General features: G+C 42.4%; 1 protein-coding gene across 2 annotated transcripts in view; it reads right to left on the bottom strand.

The window, feature by feature from the left end:
- The window catches only part of ANO6 (anoctamin 6), a 186,404-nt gene that overhangs the window by 139,468 nt on the left and 28,914 nt on the right, over positions 1-18,022 (bottom strand). The gene's annotated exons all lie outside the window — the stretch shown is intronic.

Raw genomic sequence — 18,022 nt, forward strand, 5'->3', positions numbered from 1 at the left:
GTTTCTCTCAACAGCTTTCCAGGTGATGCTGGTCTGATCGGCAATGGTGGTATAGTGGTGAGCATAGCTGCCTTCCACATGACGCTAGTCTGCAGTCATCGTGGGGAACCACTGGATGAGAGGTCTCTCAAATCTGTGGATCCCAACCCCCAGTGCTCAAGAAGACCCTCTGGGGAGCTTTTTAACATCCTGAGGTAGGCTGCATTCACAACAATTAAATCAGAATCTCTGGGACCCAGGCATCTGTATCTTTCCAAGTTCCCAGGCCGATTCCAAGGTGCAGCCAAGGTTGTGAACCACTGTTCTAGGGGCTCTTCACACTTCCATTTCCTAGGACAGCCACTGAAGGATGGCAAAGAGAAGGGAAGAGAGGCTTTTAAGTTTCTCCCTCTCTTTTGGGTCAAATTAAAAGGAGAACGGCATGCCAGAGCTAGTGACAGATTTTAAATGGAACTGTAGCACACAGTAGGGTTGATTTGGGACATATGCATAATTCACACCGACACATGACAGGTAGAAAGATGCTTATTCCAAAATGCTCTCAGTTTTGAATTTAAAATTCAACGGAATACATATAAAATGACTCCATGGTGTGTTCTCTGCAATAGTTAGTTAGGATTTGATTTGCATGGCTGCCTATAATATGAACATTACATTCCCTACCCCCAAGGTTACTTAAATCCACTTATTAAGGCAATGGTGAGCTAAACAAACAGTAATTAGAAACACTCCAGACTACCTTTTAAATCTGTTGCTAAATTATATTTTTCCTGCACCAAAGCCCATACACACACAGCATGTCCACAAGCATCACAAAACCAAAACCTCAGAAATATTTACATTCATAAGAGCCCAAGTTCCTCTGGGTCTTCCCATTGGGTTCTGCAGGGAAGTAAGGCCAACTTTGGAAAAGGGCTGTTCATTACTGCTATTTCTCACATCTGGGTAAATAAAGCACTGCCCACATGTGGTTAGAAATCCCTGGAGAAAACTAATTCTCTGTGGGTCTGAAAATGAAAATGAAGAACACCTCTGATAGACTGCTTCATTTCCTGAAATGAGTCAGAAATGAAAGCAATTCTTCAGCAAAGAACATGTGCACTGCGATACAACTTATAAAATAACACCAGATGATACCTGTGGCTAGGAGGCCGGGCCTGAGCACGGAGGGAGGGCCCGGAGAACAGGACTGGGCCTTCTGTGCTGTACTTAATCTCAGAGCTGCCGCTGGCGCTGCCTTAGAGGTCTGCAAATCCAATGAGCCGCCGAGCATCCCAGTCTCAGCTGTAAATCTTGATTAGCAGTAAGACTGCTTACATTCCATTAGGAAACTGGCCCCTCTCCAAAGGGTGGAAGCAGCCAGAAAGGATTCATGGGCCATCGTGGGCACAGAAACAGCAATTCTTACAAGAAAAATGGTTTTACTTCACTAAGAAGAGTTTCTGCCTGTTAATGATTCAGACTGGTCTTTCTTCTTGAGGAGAAAGGACAGCTGTGTGCTGTGACTGAACGCCGTCCAGAGAAGCCCCTCCTTCCACATTAGGCCGGAAGGAGGTACTGGCATATGGTCAGGGACTGGAGGGTAAGAAAGCCTGAAATGCCCTTCACAGTAACTGATGAGGACCAGTGCACAGGAAGGTGACAAACAAAGGCTGTCTTCCCCCAAATTGAAGGCTGCTTGTGTCCCTTAGGTGGCTCACTACCGTTCCTTCCATAATGCGTATTTAACAGGAATCCCACTCCATTGTTGGTAATGCGGGTGGACAGGGTACCCGGAGACAACCTAGATGCCGATGAGCAGGTCACCAGTTACATCCACAACATATACAATGGAATACTATGCAGTCATTTAAAAGGCCACTACAGAGGATGCACGGATACACGGATGTGTGTTTTTGCCTGATACGTTCAGACCAGACAATAATGTACCTGGACTCTGCAGAGCAAACATTTGTGTCAGTGTATTTAAAGAGGTTACCTGAGTGTGGAAGGAAGGGGCTAGGAGCGTGTTAACTTTCCTTTTATAATCGTGAATATAGTTTGAATGATCTTTTCATGTACTTACCCTCCCTCTTTAACAATAGGCATTGTTAAATAGGTGGAAGGCTAGTTTTGGTTTCTTCTTTATACTAGTCTCTCTGTATAAAACAAATGAAGATTATTTTAAATAGATGTTATATGCTCAATTGCGTCTCATCCAAATTCACGTGTTGGGGCCTTAACACGCCATACCCAGAATCTTACGAACCTTATGATCTTATGAACCTTAATGGAGTGATGAGGTTAAAATGCAGCCATTAGAGTGGGCCCTAATCCAGTCTGACTGGTGTCCTTCTGAGAGGAAAAATGGGCAGAGACCCAAACACACAGAGGAAGGACTGCATGAGGACACAGTGATAAGATGGCAGCTGTGAGACCAGGGGAGAAACCTCAGAAGAAACCAAATGTGCCAACACCTGGACCTTGGACTTCCAGCCTCCAGAACTGTGAGAACATAAATTTCTGTTGTTTGGTCACTCAGTAAATTTATCTGTAAATAGACAGAGGGACACAGTTCTACAACACAACAGGGGGAGAGGCACCGGTGAAAGTATTTGGTGGGTTAAGAACCCACCATGTCGGGCGCCTGGGTGGCTCAGTGGGTTAAGCCGCTGCCTTCGGCTCAGGTCATGATCTCAGGGTCCTGGGATTGAGCCCTGCATCGGGTTCTCTGCTCAGCAGGGGGCCTGCTTCCCTTCCCCTTTCTCTGCCTGCCTCTCTGCCTACTGTGATCTCTCTCTGTCAAATAAATAAATAAATAAAATCGTTAAAAAAAAAAAAAAAAAAAAGAACCCACCATGTCAATCCACCCAAATCCTTGAAGAGAACACAGGCAGCAACCTCTTTGACCTCAACGGCAGCAATGTCTTCCTAGGAACATTGCCAAAGGCAAGGGAAGCAAGGGCAAAAATGAACTATTGGGACTTCACCAAGATCAAAATCTTTTGCACAGCAAAGGAAACAGTTAACAAAACCAAAAGACAACTGACAGAATGGGAGAAGATATTTGCAAACGACATATCAGATAAAGGACTATTGTCCAAAATCTATAAAGAACTTAGCAAACTCAACACCCAAAGAACAAATAACCCAATCAAGAAACGGGCAGTGGACATGAACAGACATTTCTGCAAAGAAGACATCCAAATGGCCAATAGACACATGAAAAAGTGCTCCATATCACTCGGCATCAGGGAAATACAAATCAAAAACCACAATGAGATATCACCTCACACCAGTCAGAATGGCTAAAATTAACAAGTCAGGACATGACAGATGCTGGTGAGGACGCAGAGAAAGGGGAACCCTCCGACACTGCTGGTGGGAAGGCAAGGTGGTGCAACCACTCTGGAAAACAGCATGGAGGTTCCTCAAAAAGTTGAAAATAGGGCTACCTTACAACCCAGCAATTGCACTACTGGGTATTTACCCTAAAGATACAAATGTAGTGATCCGAAGGGGCACGTGCACCCAAATGTGTATGGCAGCAATGTCCACAATAGCCAAACTATGGAAAGAACCTGGATGTCCATCAACAGATGAATGGATCAAGAAGAGGTGGTATAGGGGTGCCTGGGTGGCTCAGTGGGTTAAGCCACTGCTTTCAGCTCAGGTCATGATCCCAGGGTCCTGGGATCGAGTCCCACATCGGGCTCTCTGCTCAGCAGGGAGCCTGCTTCCTCCTCTTTCTCTCTGCCTGCCTCTCTGCCTACATGTAATATCTCTCTGTCAAATAAACAAATAAAATCTTAAAAAAAAAAAAAGAAGAGGTGGTATATAAATACACAATGGAATACTACGCAGCCAAAAGAAACGAAATCTTGCCATTTGTGACGATGTGGATGGAACTAGAGGGTATTATGCTTGCGAAATAAGTCAATCGGAGAAAGACAACTATCATATGATCTCCCTAATATGAGGAAGTGGAGATGCAATGTGGGGGGCTTGGGGGGTAGGAAAGAATAAATGAAACAAGATGGGATCAGAAGGGAGACAAACCATAAGAGGCTCTTAATGTCACAAAACAGAGTGGCCAGGGGGAGAGGGGGAGGGAGAGGGTGGTGGGGTTATGGACATTGGGGAGGGTATGTGATATGGTGAGTGCTGTGAAGTGTGTAAACCTGGTGATTCACAGACCTGTACCCTTGGAGCTAATAATACATTACATGTTTATTTAAAAATTTAAAAATTAAAAAAAAAAGAAGAACCCACCATGTCTGCTATGATGCATCATTTGGCAGGCAAAGAAACTGGGGCTCACTGTGCTTCTGACTACACCAGAGTCACCCCCTTCAGTGACGTGAACCAGGAATAGAATTGGTTTCATACCTCCTTAGTCAAGACTAAATCTGCTCACGCCACTTACATTTTATGGTATTTTTAACAAGTCCCATAACTTGAAGAACTAGCGACTGAGATATTTTATTAGTGCCTTTTAAAGGCCTGGCTGATGTTCAAAAGGTTTTCTTCCTATGCTGATAACTAATGAAGAGGAAGGTGTCACAGTAAAATCATTAATTAAAAAAAAAAAAAAAAAAAAAAAAAAACTTGGTTCCAGAGTTTGAAAGAAATCCAGAAAAATAAGCAATGTGCCATATTTGCATGCCAACCTAATTTTTTATACTGTAAAACATGCGGTTTCAGACCACATTGCAATATATTAAAAATATGGTAGTCCAAAACTAAATTTTTTTGAAGATTTATTTGAGAGAGAGAGAGAGAAAGGCAGAGGAAGAGGGAGAATCTCTAGCAGAAACCCCGCTGAGCAGGGAGCCTTGATCTCATGACCCTGAGATCATGACCAGAGGCAAAACCAAGAGTCAGATGCTCAACTGACTGAGCCACCCAGGTGTCCCAGCCAAAGTTAAAATCATATATAGAAATTATATATGTTTACAAATTAATTAATCCTTCCTTTAAAAATAGAGTTTAGGGGGCTCCTGGGTGGCTCAGTTGTTAAGCGTCTGCCTTCAGCTCAGCTCATAATCCCAGGGTCCTGGGATGGAGCCCCATATCCGGCCCCTGCTCAGCAGGAAGCCTGCTTCTCCCTTTCTCTCTGCAGCTCCCCCTGCTTGTGTTCCCTCTCCTGCTGTGTCTCTGTCAAATAAATAAAAATCTTAAAAAATAATAATAATAAAATAAAATAAAATAAAAATAGAGCTTAGAAATCAGAGCAATATATTAAAGTCACAGACTGTGCCTATAGTATCTATAACCTAGAAGTGGATTAAGGCCCAGGCACAAGAAAATACAATCAGAACTTAAAGATAAATATTTGGAACAGTCTCGGGCTGCATTCAGAGGAAGGCAGAATCTACCCTGAATGGTTAGGAAAATTTTCATGGAGGGCAAAAACTCAATCTGGAATTAGATACATAAAAGTTACGAAGTGATGTATGTCCACATCTATCTTGCTACTAAAGTTTTAAAGGCAAGAGCTGTGGCTAAGATCCTAACAGAGTGCCTGGCAAATAAAAGGCATGTGTCAGTGCCAAGGCAGGAGAAACCAGCGGGAAAGTACACAGTACGAGTACCTAGTGCAGGTTCTCGTAAGGAGGTTGTGGGGTAGAAGGTTAAAGAAGTTACGATCAGCCTGTAGATGTGTTGAAGTTTGGGCTTTAGCCCTGTGCACTACGGACTGTTAGAAGGTGTTTCTGAAGGAGAATGTTGCCAAGAGCACAGATGGGACCAGCAGTGATGCGCAGAATGGAAAGAAGTGGCAGGGAAACAACAAGAGCTAACTAAGCGGTGTCAGGGGTTAATCAGGTGATCCGTTGGGGAGTCTCTGCTTCCCAGTGTGTAAAATGGGCATCATACTGCCTATCTTCAATGGGACTTTTACAAAAGACTAAGGGGCTGTAACACATTAACAGTTATCACGTCAGAAAATAGAACTGTCATTATCATAATCATTTTTCCACCCTGAAAGATACAGAAGAAAATGAGAGAACAAGGGTGGGGTACAGAGCCAGGGTATGTCCCCTTCGGCTCTCTTCAGGCACCTTAAACAGACCGTGATAACGGCTGTCTTCTTTTCTGGACGTGGAGTACACCATATTTTTACTCCCTAGTTCTCTAGAACTTAATACGCCGATCCAGTAGACCCAGGAGGAACAGATGTCTGAAATAGTATTTAAAATCAAGACACTGCAAAATTAATTTTTAAGTTGTTTTTGTATATAAGTAACTAATAGGCTAATGCCAATCAGCTTTAAAACACTAAATTAATGGACTCAGCTATACATCCAGGAAAACCATTTTCATAATGAAAATGCCAATGCCTTTTTAATTAAGGACGGAATTGCCAACATCAAAGACTCAAGATAAATGAGGAATCGTTCTTTTCTCTCATAAATGAAAGAACCTGATAACTCTGAATTATTCTGAGATACTGATTACCAGAAATTGTTTGGAATCTAAGCTACAGGATTTTCCAACTGCATAATAATCACTTCATACCGGGGCTGACAGCCTCAGACCAAATTTGATGCCCTGGCTTTTTAAGTTCTTTTTCCTAATTATTATCAGGAGACCGATGGCCCTATATTTAGAGTCATTATGCAGATATGAAGCTCTACTAAAGATAATGGCACTTGGTCTAACACAAAGTAATGCTAGCTTCTTTGTAAATTTGACCTTAAAAGATCTGCTATACAGAAAAAACTATATGCACATTTATATAAATGTGGAGATGTGTGTTCATGGGAAAGCTTTACCAACTAATCATTAGCTCCAGTCATCATAAAATAAATACGTCAGAGATCTGTGCTTATGTTCCTATTCTCAACATTCAGGATGTATTTAAAAACTGTTTGCTCTTTGGCCCCAGACCAGGTTTCCACATTTCCTACATCACTGGAGGGTGTATGACTTCTTAACATTTAAAAAAAAAAAAAACCCAAACCCAACAAAGTGACCCTAAAGGGCTAACACAAAGGGAGTGAAATAAAACATAACTGGTTACTGCTGCCAGAGTCCACAGAGACTTTCCAATAAACAACGAGGCCAAGAGGAAGACAGCAGGGAGCAGTCCAACAAATTAGTAGGCGAAGACCGACATAGAGTAAGGAAGGCAAACACACCAGCATAACATGACTGTGAAGAGACCTTAGTCAGCACATACATGCATTCAACACTGAAGATGAGTAACACCTTAGAGGACATGCCAGAAAACAAAATCAGGAATTTCCCAGAAGGACAAGACCGAAGGCTAAGACAACATGAGGCAGGTTATGGAGTAAACCACAAGATAAACTGAGAGAATTAGTTTTAATCCCTCTCCTTTATCTCCCCAACTGGCTTCCTTCAGAATGTTTCTTGACTTTCTAAACCTCAGCACCTTCGTCTGCAGTCTGAACAGGGAAGATATATGGTATCCCAAAGTCTCTCCCAGTTCTGACAATAGATCGGAAGTTTCTGTTTAGCTGATACAGAGACACTTTGTCTTTTATAGGCTTCTCTTACTTCATAATGAGCTTCAAGTTTGCAAGCCTGGAATTTCACAGAAAGGAGCCAAACTCTGTCAGCATGCACACGGAGCACAGCCCTAAAGCGGGAGTCAAGCCAAGGCCTCTGACAGGAGTCCAAACAGCCGGCCAGTTCAAATGTTACCTGTGACATCATGTCGACAGTCCCTTTGGCCCTGCCCTCCTGAGCTCTTCTGAGCTGGGTACACTCGATTTCTCAGCCTCAACTCTTCACATAACCCTACAGGTTTCATAGACACTTACTTAAAAAGGTTAGGAGAGCTCGTAAGAGGTAACAGGCACCGGAAATGTTTGGTGGCAGCTCCTAACCTGGAGAATGGCATGGCGGGTTAACAAGAACCAGCACTCAAAGAAAGAACACCTCGCATGGCCCTATGGCAGCGAGTCCTTCACTGGCTCCACTTTTTCAAGTCTTCATAAAATAATCAAGATGCAAATAAATGTTTATACCCACAGATATCTCGCAATATTACTAATAACAGCAAAAATATCTGCCACAGGCTCAACCTACAATAATCAAGGAAGATTATGTAAATCATACATCAAGTTAGGCTCCCTTGGTACATGTACCCCTCACTCCTGTGCTCACCCACTGACAGCCACTGCCTTCACCAGACTTAAGGTCCAAGAGGCACAAACCACATTCTGCTCGCGACCTTAGCTGTAAAGTCTGCTTCACAGCAAACACAAAATAAGCATCGGTTGAATGTTTGCTAGTAAATGCTCTCAAGTAAATTCTATATGGTCGGATAGCATGCAGCTAGTAAGCATGGTGTGTGAAGCATGTTGAAGTGGAGAGAACACCGAGGAGGAAGATGTTCTGGAGAGGCAAAGCAGCGATGGTTATTCAACAGTGCAACCGTACACAACGTCCCTGAGTTGTGCATTTGAAACTGCATAAAATGGTCAATTTTATGTTATGTATGGTTTACTACAGTGAAAAACGTCAGGGAACACTTCTGAGGCAAGGTAAGTGCGGGGTACCACACGTCTAAACTCTATGACATTACATCTGCGTCTCTGAAAAGCTAGAGAGCGGCACACTAAGGTAGTCATGTTTGGTTTATCTTAGGGTGATTTTTTATTGACCATTTCCTGTATTTTCTTTCCAAAATATCCACCACTGTCCATGTCTAATGCACACCATGAGAAGAAGCTGTGTCCCAGGAAGCGTCAGGGATGGGAAGGTCTGGTGACCAGCAGATTTCATTTAGGTGGGGATCATTCACCTGGCTACAGCCCTTGCTGTACGTACAGAAAACATACCACCTGTGCGTGCCTTCACTGCACGCCTTCACTGTGAAGATAATCCAAAGGCATGCCACTGGAGTTCAATTTTTATATTATACGGACGCGGATTTTTCTACTTTTTCTTACTCTTATGCCAGAAAGCCTGCATCACAGATTTGCTGCTCTGTAACTACACTTTGCCCAGGCTGAGAAGAAGCCACAGATGGTGTTCTGGACGCATTAATGCCAAACTGTAACGAAAGCACAGTTGTTCTGAGGGGACAGTGTTCAGGACCTGGGACAGGCATGTCTGGAACTCCTCACAGAGAGTAGTGAGGTACCCAGGCAGCCTCAGTAAACACTAGATCCGTTGTGTTTCACAGCTGAATTAGAAACAAGGCCTCTGGAGTCACACGGACTCGGGACTGAAGTAACATATGACGTAGTCCTCGGACTGCCACCTATGACTGTCGTCTTGAGGGCTCTTGCCTCAGTTTCCCCACAAACAAATGGAGATGATAATAGCTACGTCCAGATATTAAACAGTACGACGTTTAATCCGAGATGCATCAAGAAAACCCAGGGCCTGCTGTCTGGAGACGTGCAGTCAGCACCCCTACTTTCATTTCCTTTCCTTCTTTTAGAGTGAGTCTAATACAGGAAGGCAACAGTGAATGTGTAAAATGACCAACTATCTATAACTAACAGTTAACATGGTAGGGACATAAGAAGATATTTTCAATAATCTGCTAATTCACTCCATCGATTCAGAAGTCCTCATGATACAGCTCAAACCAATTTTCCTGTTCTGTCTTCCTCAGTAGTTGGAAAGTATTAATCACCATTCTCTGTGTACTTCCTATACCCGAGACCATGAAGCCACCCTTCAGGTTCTTCTTTAACATCCTAATATTTAAATCTTCTCTTCCTTTAAGTGCATCTGTGACTCCCCTGAGCCCTCTGCAAGCTCTGCAAGCTCCCCCAACATCCCGTTAGCTGGGGACCCTCTGGATCCTTCTGAATGGGGCGGAGTATCACGCAAGGCAGGAGCTCGCTTTGTGAATCCCAGTGCTGAGCGTGGAAAAATACAATTGCATGATCATTATGCTTCTGAAGGCTACTTGACTTTGGGCAACAGACGAAGGTGTGTGGGTACTCCCGACACAGATCCAAGTGTGGCCAACGGTGCCCTCTGCATCTGCTCCAGTGACCTTTGTCCTGTGCTCTGCCTGTGGTTACCAAAACTGTTTAGCAAGCTGATTGCCGATACTGTCTCAGATTCGGCACTGCGCCAAATCCCTCCCTTCAAGAGAGCAGCCCCTGTCTTTGCAAAAGATCTGCTCCCTTCCTTGATTAGCTCTTTTACTTGAGTGCCTCCTTAGGCAAAGGATAATGGAAATCTTCAGCTGGTTGGGCATGTGCCTGTGTGTGTCTGTGTGCAGGCTAAACCGTGAACTCCGCTACCTTCAGGCTAGAAAGCTCAAGCTCATTCTTCCAATAAACATGAACTGAGCCCAGCACTTAGCCCATTCAAAGATAAGCTAGTCATGCCTCATGAAAGAGAATATCAACAATCACACCACAGTGCAATATGTTCTAGAACAAAGGTATAGAGAGGGTATCGTCGTAGCTGCCTAGAGTGGGGAGGACGCTGGCTCTGCCTAGGCAGGGTTCTAAGAGTTGGGTAATTCACACATCTCCTTACCAGCCAGCGCTGAGGAATGAATGAGCTGACCTGCAGTGTCTCTGGGGGGTTAATGCCACTGCAGTCTTTTAATGCCGCCTACTTAATACCACTGCCACCAAATTGCTTTGGTTACTGTATTTGCTTTCTTGTTCTCCTCACATCTTCACGTCCTTACTTTATTTTCAGAATAAAACACATGGTGCTTCCATTCTCTCCCCAGTCTTTCAACCCCATAATGTCTCCTGCCCTGGAGAGTTGCTTTGACTCTCAGGGAAGCAACACTGTAATGGCTTAGCGGGAGCAAACAAAGAGACAGGAAGGAGGCTGCTCGGTGAAAGGAGCTAGAAAAGAGTGCGTGGAACCATTCCCAGAGGAGCCGCTATGGCCAGGCCCTCCATGGCTCCAGCAGGGAAGCGCCCTGGAGATGTCAGGGGCATGGCCATCCTCCGGGGACAGCTTCTCTGCAAATCATTTTCCAGCCTCCGCCCCTCACTTCACCTCCTTCTAGGGATATGATATTTGTCAAGAGTGTTTTTAAACCTTTCAGAGGCCATGCAACTCTCTGGGAAAATCTGGTGACATTGAAGGATCCTCTCCCCAGAAAAATTTCCAGAAGCAAATAAACATAAAATATTGTACATAACTTCTGGGAATTCACAAACTCCTGAATCACATGGCTACTAAGAGGGGGCACATTGTTCAGTTTGAGTATTTTTGAGCTTCTACCCTGTACCAAGCACCATGAAGACCCACCTCAACTTGTCACCATTCTCCCACACACATTGCCTGGAACACCTGTCCCCATGTTATCTGTCACTTAAGCATCACCTCTTGAATGAAAACATTCATGAACCCTTCGCCCTAACTCACCGCCCTCCCCTTTGTATTCTTCCTTCTGCCCTACTGAATTCTGCAGGATCTTGCATCAGAAATCCTACAATTGTAACCATCCTCATGTGTGTTCATGCCTTTCCCCTCCTGCTAATTATAAGCAACCTGAGGGCATGGACTAGAACTTAGTCATCTTTTATTTCTAGCGTCTAGTAAAGTCCTCACTCAGGAGAAAAACATCCCACTGAGAAAAACAGACACAAGAGCAAATACTTTAAACATGGTGTTCCTAATGCTCCATCAGTTGTGTGATCTTAAGCTAAATCTTAAAGGAGAAGCTACAGTAAATAGGACAGAGTTAGGATTGGCCACTACAGGCAGAGGCGGGGCAAGGCAGGCAGGAAACCATGCATACGGGGAAGAAGGTAATTCAGGATTCACGGTGATTACCAAGGCAGGTAGGAAGAAGGCCTCATCGATGAGGAGAGAGAAGCACAGTGGAATGAGGTTACAGAGGGCACTGGGTGAAGTATAAGGGGCTCGGACTTAATGTGTAAAGGGGGGAAGTCACTGAAAGATTTCTATTTTAAAAATTTAAAAACCATTAACAAATAATAGTTCTAGAAAATGGAGAAAAGGCACAAACAAGAAAAATCTGCAACCCCACCACATTGAGACGACCACTATCCTATTCTTTCATCTTCATACATTATGTAAATGTATATTTATGTGTATGTGGCCATGGTTTTCATGTCCTTTTGATTCTGCTAATATTTATTAAGCATATACCAGGTACCAGACATTGTGCTAAACACACTCCATGCTTTCTGTCGCCACGCCATTTAAAACTCACAGAAATTCGTAGAGGTAGTTCCTCTTGTAATGCCATGTTAAAGAGGAAGGCCCAGTGAAGGTCGTAGGAAACAGCACAGGCCACACGGCTCATATGTACCAAAGCTGAGGTTCAACTCCCAAGTTTTCCCACCGCAAAGGTGATAATCTCATGCCACAATTTTTCTTATGTATTCTCACGCGTTTATTTTATAAGACAAGTAACTCCGTTTATCCAGTGGTCTCTGAAAACTCCCTCTGGCTTCTTGATGAGCACTGCGGTACACTGAAAGAAACAAACCTACGAAGCATCCACTTTTTCCTACTGTCGCCTCATACAGACAGCACAGAAAACCCCTGGCCTTTCTTTCAGTCTTTTTTGCAGTCTTGGTCAAGTTCGCAGTTTTCTTCAGATTAATCAGGCGACGGTAAAGAAGGACGGGTTTGAGAGGACAAGACCGGAAGGCTGGAATACAAACCCAGAGACAGAGCCACCATCCGGGGGAGAGACAGGCACGCCAAGGCCCAGGGTAGTGGTGTTTGGGACTGAAGGAAGGGAGTGGACTCAGACACACAGAAGACATCCACCCAGGCCTGGGTGTGCAGAAAGAGCAGCAACAGGGTGGTGGGAGGAGAGAGAGGAGGGAGGGGAAACCAGGCGGCAGATGGCACCGAGAAAGACAACCCAGGGAGAGAGGTGTTTCCCCACTGTGTGGGGTGCCAGACACAGGAGGATCAGGGGTTCGACGGTGAATATGAAATCCCTGAGCACATTCTGAGCGCCTACTCTATGCCAGAGCCTTGCTGAGTGCCGGAGAGACAGCAGTCAAGCCACTGAGCAGGTCACAGGATGGCTGGAGTGGGGGTACCAGAGTGGAGAAAGGAGGAAGTACAGGGGGAGGGGAGTGCAGAGGGGAGGCATCCCTCGGGAAATGGCCTACGGGGGGGTCTAGAGTCCAAGAACAGGCCAGCACCTCTAAACTCCAAGTGTGACTGAACAAGCCTTGAGAATACATGGGCAAGAACAGATGTGGACTGAGGTTGCTACTCTAAGAAATGTTGGTGTTTTAAGCAGAGCAGAGGAAGCAAAAAACCAAGATGGAAGAGTCAGATCTAGGAGGAGGGCAAGACCGCCTCTCTTCCTGAGAGCCAGGACCACAGAAGCCAAGAGGCAAGTGGAAAGAATAATAACCCATCTTCAAACCATATTGCCCTTGGACTTCTCAGGAGGAATGACTTCTTTTTTTAATTCAAAGGTCACTCAGTTGATTTTAAACTTTAAACAAAATCATATAAAAAGACCATGATGAGGGTAAGAATTTACATCTCCTGGCTGTGCCTCTCAGAGTTTTATCCACCGGCCATATGGAGTTGATGGTTAATATTCAGTAGGAAGTGAATTTATAATCATGTGCCTGCCATTCAAATATGAAAAGAAATGTTTTCTGCTCAATACACCCAATAATACATTAACATATTTCCAGTTTAAAATACATTTATGAATAATTTTATATATTTTATAAATTTCCTGGCAAGAATGATAATAGAACAATCTATTTTCACTGCTACATGAAACAAAAAAGAGGAATGAAAGGTTCAGTTAATCAAGAAACTTAATATGCTTTATAATAAATATCAAACAGTCATTACTTGAGCTATACAAAGGATGGCTGAGGTCAAAAGATGATTATAATAGCAAGAGTTTGTGCCCATATTTATTCTCTGTCAGTTGCTTATATTTGCATAAGAAGTTTCCTCTATTCATGAATTTTTTTAGCCACATTAAAATGCTAGAAATCAAATTTGTTTTTCCTGATTTATATACGGGCAGTAATAATAAGATTTTGTAATGATTAACAGTGGTAACAAATAAATGGAAAACACCAGCCCTTCCAAAGCACCATGCAACGACAAACAGATATGAAAATAAATTACCTCCACTGCCTTAGGTAAATGTGGTTTGGAAAGCCAGGAAAGCACCAGAATCTGAAATGATTACTGTGTCAGAGTTTGATGAAGCCAGGAAAGACAAAATACTGTGAGTTCTTCCTTTTTTGTCACCTTTTCAACACTATGTATGTATGTGTACGTGTACGCATGTACAGACACTCAAATTGATGGCATCCTCATCAGAAGATGAGAGGCAGTAACTTCAAATTTATAGTGGAGACACTTGAGGCCAGAAGGAGATGCAAAATCTCTCCATCTGGGAGAAAGTAATGTAGTCATAATTTCACTTCTCAACAATCACCCAGAACTGGGAGTCACCACTAGTAGATATGACAATTTAATAACATGGAAATGACTTAAGGGTGATTCTTTCTAAATTGAGGAGAATCTTATGGTTTCATGATGGTTTCTTTGGGAATAAGGTCCAACAAGTAAAGTTCATTACAGCCTTCTCCAGCAACATTCCTGCTTCTCTTGGAGGAGAGAATTCCAAGTCCGAGAGAGAAGGAGATAATGATGGCTAAGCTCTATGTTTTCAAAGATGGCCAAGATGAAGGGCTTCCAATACATCCCACACTCAAATACCAAAATAATAAAACCAGGAAAGGAAGGAGAGAGGAAAGGGATAAATGAATAAATCATATAAAATAGATTCTGTAAAATTAAAAACCCTGTCATAAACAGGAATAAAGTTTTATTGGCTTTGGTAATCTAGACATGCAAAAACTATGGTAACTTAAGTTTTCAGTGTTTACAATGTAAGAGATATTACATATGGCATGTTTAAGAAAAAAAATAGCTTATTCTCATTTATAAAATATATAAGGGAGTTAAAAATTTGATGTCTTAAATCTTAAGCAGGGTCACTTTAAAATATGATTATTTTACGGTATGGCATTCAGATAAAACTATATAATTAAATAACAGAACCAGGAAACTTCATTTATGCATCTGGATATTCCAACTTTGTTTATAGAAAAACTTGGCCATAATGTATATTTCTACTTCACCTTCAACTGATAACTAGTGCCAATCTTTTGTTTTTATGATATTGGAAAATTTCCACAATCCATTTAATCATAAGTATATCTGGTGAAAAAAGTTAAATATCACCAGAAGTGTGATAAACACTTAACTAGTCAAATTAAAAACAAGTTATCCAGACTAAACTGTATTAATAATATTTTCCAAAAACTTGAGATGTGATGGTAAAGAGTTGGTTCTACAAGTACGAGCAGTACTTAGTACCCATGTTGCCTTCAACAAACTTGCCCCGTCTTGTGTAGCCCAGTCTTCTAGGACAGAGTACTGCACAGGGGTCAAGAACACAGATTGTCAAGACAGATGGCCTCAGTTCGCTTCCCAGCTCAGTCACTTGCTAATCATACGACCTTCGCAAGTTACTTCATCTTTCTGTGCCTTGGTTTCTTCACCTGTAAACTGGGACCATAAAAGCACCTACCAATCCAGACTGTTATGAGGAGTCCACGAATCAATGTGAAGCACTTAGGAGAGCCCTCGGTACACACTATGTGTTCAGTAAGGATTGGCTTATCATTATCTGCTTACTCTAATTATCATCATCATCATCTCCATTATTACAGCTCTCATTGATGTTGTGGGGTTTCCATGAAACAAAAATCAATTCAGGTCTGAGTGCTCAGGTCTAATAATCAGTTACTCGTATAATACCTTATTTCAGCTACCATAATTAAAATGTAAGATCTGTGCATACTTTTGGTGGACTATAAAAGACAATTACCAGCCCAAGGCTAATGAGGGGTAGACGTAGGACTGGATCAGGAAATGCTCAGACAGGAGTCTTCTGACTCATGTCAATGCCCCTTTTCATGGTAGCCCCTAAGCTTAGCAGACTTTCAGTAAACTATAGCAACAGATCCAAAAACAAGCCAATAAATAAATAACCACCAAGGTAAGTAGTTCCCTATAGATGACAATCAAAAGAAAGAAGATATGTTCAAAAAACACAAATATGCAAGGTGTGGCTTTGGCCACACATGACAGTAGGGTGAAAACATGGCAGGAAAAATAATCCTTACCCGGCCGAAGCCATGCTTTAGCGGGTACTGCCTCCCCAGGCAAGAATCCCCAGCAACATCCTTATTCCCCGCTCCCCCTTACTGACCCACCTTCAGGACTGGGGACAGCTGTGTCACCAGTCTGAGTTTCCAGAATCCCGGAGTAACCTTTCCCTGGCTCTCCAAACTAGAACACACAGGTCTTTCCCTACTGCCTTCTCCTTTCTGTACCATCCAAGATCCATCAACCTCCTCATTCATAAATTGAGAAACTTCTGGAATTATGACATGTAGAGTTCTAAAGAGCTTTTGAAAATCTGAAGCATAAATCAGACATGACTAGCTTCACTGTAAGGGTTATTAATATACAACTATGGGATGGGCAAGCTGGGAGGACTCTTGGATATAATCTAGTCCAAACCTTTCATTCTACAGATAAGAGAACTCTGATATCGATGATCACCTATAACTAAAATAACAGACTCGAAGTAATCTAATGCATTCATATGGCTTGAAAAGGACACCTTAATTATACATTTTCATGTTCTAATATAGCAAAAGGTTAACCATCAAGGCTGTTAATGATATTACAGATCTTCTAACTTAAAATCATGGAAGATTTAGGGATAATATTCAAGCTTGTTAAATCATGTGTTTCTTCTATGGACCTCAACTGCACATTTCATTCTTAATAATGGCATCAATATGCCTTTCATAAATTAGCTCAAACAATGAATAACTTCATATATTTAGATATTTCTGAATTGTTTTTTTCTTCTCTGCAACTAGATCCGTGGCAGGGGGCTTGGAGAGAGCTGAGAAGCAAGTTCTGGACTCCTACTGACTTCAAATGGGAAAGCCTAGTAGGAATGAGCAGGATGAAGATAATCTGCTAAGACGAAGTTTAAACGTGCTGTTTTTAAAAGGATGTCCATGTCCTTTTACTAAATGGAGATCTTCTACTATTGTATATTTAACAAGAGAAGTCAAAAGGAAATTCACAAATAAATAAGTAAACAATCTTATTTTTCAATTCTAGGGACTCAACTTCTATTTCTCATATATAGATTTTAGTTGGTGGAAGCAGCCTATGAAGCCTACAAACACTTTAAGGGAGTAGGAGAGTCATGATAATAGAGCAGATTGTTTAAAATATATATAGCATGTCTGTAAATGGGAAAACACCCAGAGAGATACAACCCAAGACCAACTTCAACCAGACAGAATGTGTTAGGTAAGGCCAGACTTCATTCTGACTAATTGTTGCCTGTGTCATATAGGCTGTTAAATATTTTTTATTCATTATTGATATAAACCAAAATGTTAACAGACATTATTAGATGCTACCATTTTCTTTTTCCCTATGTATATTCTCATTTTCTTCCAGTGACAATGTAATACTTATACAATTAAATAAATGTGACATTGAACAGGCCAAATTATAGAATATTCACTACTCCCTTTAAGAATCTTGACTTAGGGAGTGCCTGGGTGGCTCAGTGGGTTAAGCCGCTGCCTTTGGCTCGGGTTGTGATCTCAGGGTCCTGGGATTGAGTCCCGAGTTGGGCTCTTTGCTCAGCAGGGAGCCTGCTTCCCTCTCTCTCTCTCTTTCTGTCTGCCTCTCTGCTTACCTGTGATCTCTCTGTCAAATAAATAAATAAAATCTTTAAAAAAAAAAAAAAAAAGAAAAAGAATCTTGACTTAGGTTATGCTGGTCTACAGACTATCTCACTATCAATAAAGCAATTTTCTTTTTTATAGAACAAGGAAAAGTTACCATTTTAAAAAGTAGATACAATAAGCCTTTAATAAGATAGCATTGGGGCACCTGGGTGGCTCGGCGGGTTAAAGCCTCTGCCTTCGGCTCAGGTCATGATCCCAGGGTCCTGGGACCAAGCCCCACATTGGGCTCTCTGCTCAGCAGGGAG

Source organism: Mustela lutreola, chromosome 8, assembly GCF_030435805.1.
Source record: "Mustela lutreola isolate mMusLut2 chromosome 8, mMusLut2.pri, whole genome shotgun sequence".
NCBI classification, from domain to species: Eukaryota; Metazoa; Chordata; class Mammalia; order Carnivora; family Mustelidae; genus Mustela; species Mustela lutreola.